Source organism: Echinops telfairi, unplaced genomic scaffold (genome assembly GCF_000313985.2).
Source record: "Echinops telfairi isolate 266 unplaced genomic scaffold, ASM31398v2 ScPeMD7_7466;HRSCAF=8504, whole genome shotgun sequence".
In the NCBI taxonomy this organism is placed as follows: Eukaryota; Metazoa; Chordata; class Mammalia; order Afrosoricida; family Tenrecidae; genus Echinops; species Echinops telfairi.
Genome location: NW_022111366.1, coordinates 2035595 through 2039464, shown reverse-complemented (window position 1 = coordinate 2039464; position 3870 = coordinate 2035595). Strand labels below are relative to the sequence as shown.

Here is a 3870-nt window from a genome sequence, read left to right as displayed (position 1 = left end):
ATCCTCCCAGAATGTGCAATCTACTCAGCTTCAAATGCATACGTTGAAACAGACTGTAATCAATTAAAGTTCACTAAAGTCTCTATTTTTAATAATAATATACTTTGGAGAGGACCAATTTTAAATATGTTCATGGAAAAGTTCTAAGCACAGGGCTACCTCCAATCAGACATTTCCCCAAGGCCATGCATTTGCTAGTGTTCCTCTACTCGGATTTGTTTCCTATCTTGTTAGGCCAGGCAGATCCATGTCCTGTGGGAAGCGCTACTGGTCTTTTGTCTCTTGGCCCCCATCTGCAAGTTATTAGCCACCTGGTTCACACGGTCAGACTCTATCAGTCAGATTCCATGCAGGGAGTTTGGTTTTTGAGTTTTGGGAAGGCCCCTGGTGGTACAGTTTGTGGTCAGCTATGGATTAGTGGGTACACATCGGGCTGCTAACTGCAGGGTCAGCAGTTCAAAATCACCAACCCCTCTGAGGGAAGATGATGAGCCTTTCTGCTTCGTTAAGTTACAATCTCCGAAACTGACAGGGACAGTTCTATCCTGTCTAAAAGGGTGGCCCTGAGTCGGAATCGACTAGATGATTATGCGAAAATAACTGGAAGGTGGGTGTTTCAGTTCCGCCCAGCCTCACCGCTGAAGAAAGGCTTGGCTATCCATTTTTAAATTACAGACCCGGAAGACCCCATGAGGTGTATTTCTACTCTGAAACATGCAGGATTCAGATCTGCACAAGACACGGGTGAGCTCCCTCCTCCCCCATCCGTCTTTCCTGCCCTAGCTGCTGCTCCGTGTGTGCAGCCTGCGGACTTGGATACACGGACTCAGAGCAGGCGATTCCTTCGGCGCCTTTGTGTCTGTGAATAGATTTAGATTTCATCGTCCACAAATAAAGCAGTGTCCTGCACACAAAATACAGAACCACTAGCCACTGCATCCCGCAATATTCTTTTAACCCAAATCCCAATGTTTTGCATAGGAACCAGGAGCCAGAGGAAGGAAATGTATTTCCTACAATCCTGGTTGCGCTCCTGGTAACTTGGAAACAGAACCCACGGTTGCCTGTAGCTTGATGTCTGAGCAGGGCCCTCACTTCTTAGGAAGGAGTCGGCTGACATAGACAGGAAAGCATTATAGAGGGAACAGGCAGCGCGGTCGGTCCCTTCGCCAGAAGATTGCCTGTGTGCCAGGTTTGCATCCTGCGGCTGCTACTACCTGGAGAAAAATGGGGCCTAATCTGTCCCGATTTCTAAGGCAAAGGGTTTGGAGCGGAGCTTGTCATGCTGCGGGACCTCGGCTCCAGCCAACGGGCAGGGCTGCAGCTCTGGAGGCAAAAGGAGGCAGTCAAGAAACACCAGCCTTCACCAACCGCCGCCCTGCTGCCTGTGTCTCAGATGAATATCCCCAGAAGATGGTGGTGCCAGCCTGCACACTGAGCACACCTTTCCTGATTCGCCCTCTTCTTTTCCCCACCCAGGCGCTTCCATCCGGGATGTCCTCCGGAGTCGGGGCCCCACCCAACAGGAAGAGCCTTCAACCTCACCTTCAACAAGCCGGGTGTCTACCCATCAGCGAAAACCCCGAGAGTGGAGAGCAGGTTTCCCAAAACTCTGAGTCCCTGCAGTCCAACACCACGCCTTTCTTTCCAGGCCACTCCCCGACACTCCTCCCATCACTGGCCCTGTCACCTCCTCTGCCCTGCAATGTTCGGCAGGCAATGGTTCCTCCGCAGCAACCCTTCCACGCTGCCGGGTCTGAGACCCCGCAGCCACACGTACAGACCCCCGACATACACCCACCCGCGCGCGCGCGCGCACACACGCGCACGCACACCCCGCTCCTCGACTCCGGCGCCCTGCACAGCCTCCTGGTCTCCCGCGCCTGGAGCGGGCAGGGCCCTCACCTCCTCCAGGGTGCGGCCCCAGCGGCGGGGGCTTCCTCCTTGGCAGTCGCCGCCCCGCTGCTGGGCAGCTCCGGGCGCTGCCGCAGGAGGCCCGGGGGTGCGGCCGCACTGGAGGAGCCGGCACCGGGATCTCGCTCTAAGGCGCTCGGTGAGCCGTGGGGTATGCGCGACCGCTGGACCCACGGTCAGTCCTCTTCATTCATTGCCCCCCACCGACCCCCGCAATCCTAGATGCCCTGCGTGCCTGCCTGTCCTCGGCCTCCCGGGACTGCAGGGCGGCGCATCCCTCTGGCTCAGGGTGAGCAGCCGCTCCAGTGGCCGCTGTTGAGAGAGACCTAGCTGGGTCCTGCCTCTTCTGCCGCTGCTTCAGCCAGCGGCTCCTCCCAGAGCGCTAGGTCCTGCCCCACAACGCCCTCCACCCTCGGTGTCTCCCCATTCTCTGCCCCCACAGCCGCAACCGGAGAGCCCTTCGCGCCCAGACCCCACTCGTCTCGTTCATTTCCCCCTTGCATGCCAATGCCAACCTTTCTCAATTTCCAACCTCAAAGAAGGGTCTTCTCTACTCTCTCCCTCTTGCCACATACCCCCTGGCTTTGTCTTCTCCCTTCCCCCAAACCTGTCATCCTCGTTTCTTTCTGGGTTATTCTCCCATTTCGCCACTTCTCCAAGTTGTTAGCTAGCCTCTTTCCTCCTCCCACTTCCCTCTCTTCCTAGTTAAAAGCCCTCGTGGCTTTTCATTTCCCCTTTAGTGATTGTCAATACCTTTCTCCTAAGCAACTCCGGTTTTCCCTCCAGCTAAGACTTTGTGATACCATTTTTTTTTACAAAGCAATCACTGTCCAGTAAAAGTATGTGGTTTGATCTCCACCATCAAGACAAGGGAGTGTTTTCATCTGGAGGAGGGGGAAGCCATAGATTCAATAATTGTTCCTTCTGAAAACCCTTTTCTCGTATTCCATAGCCGTCTTCTCCATGCACTGGCAAAGGCAGGTTGCTGCAAAAAGTGATTTCTGCTGTCTGTTGGCACAAGGCCTGCCAAGGCAGTTAGGTACCGAGCGTCTATGGAGAGTTCTTAGGCCATAGCCTTTGTTCATCGACTTCGCGTGAGCAAGACTGAATGCGTTCTCCCTCTCTAATCTGCTGCTTGGTCCCGGTTTTCCAACTCCAGCACTACCATACATCCAGAAGCCCACACTCCAAGGCCGGCCTTCAGAAACCTTTATATCTCTTCTTCATACACCATATTCAGTCCCTGGTTCACTACTGTGTCTCCAGCTCATACATGTACTCCAAACAACATATGTTTAAATTTGTCTCTGCAAGGAGGGGATGGCTACCAACACATTCTCTCCATCACACATTTGCCCTAGCCATGCTCTGGTGCCTTCAAAACAAGGAAACACATGTGGGCCTTGGAAAAATAATCCATATTGAGGTCAGGGCTAGTATCCAATGTTTAACAAATCACAATGGACATCTTCCTAGATTTTACATGGGAACATTCTTCAGCTAGTTTGGTTCATATGAAACGAGGGATTTTTTTTTGTTTATTTGCTTTTGATTGATCAAGTGTTTTAAAGAAGGCTGAGAAGACCACCAAGATGAGGTCACCCAGAGAGAGGGGGTCATCACATTCAGCAAACAGAAACCCTGTGGCCCAGTACCAAAGCTGGTGAAAGAAGATCATTGAATTACCACTGATGTACTCGCTATGGAAGTTGATTTGACGTTTTTCATTTTAAACAAACATCTTGGCCTCAGGAAGCATTCTGCCAGATGGATTCAAAAGCATTGTGGCAAGATCAGCTGGCTCAAAGAGCTCATCTTTCCTTCAGACTTTTTTTTTTAATATCATTTTATTGGGGACTCTTATAGCTCTTCTAACAATCTATACATCAACTGTACCAAGCATATTTGTACATATGTTGCCATCATTATTTTCTAAACATTTACTTTCTATTTGAG

General features: G+C 51.7%; 1 pseudogene; it reads right to left on the bottom strand.

Annotated features, from left to right (window-relative positions):
- Nucleotides 1-1234: 1234 nt before the first annotated feature.
- LOC101656567 overlaps nucleotides 1235-3870 on the bottom strand; it is a 36244-nt pseudogene continuing 33608 nt past the window's right edge.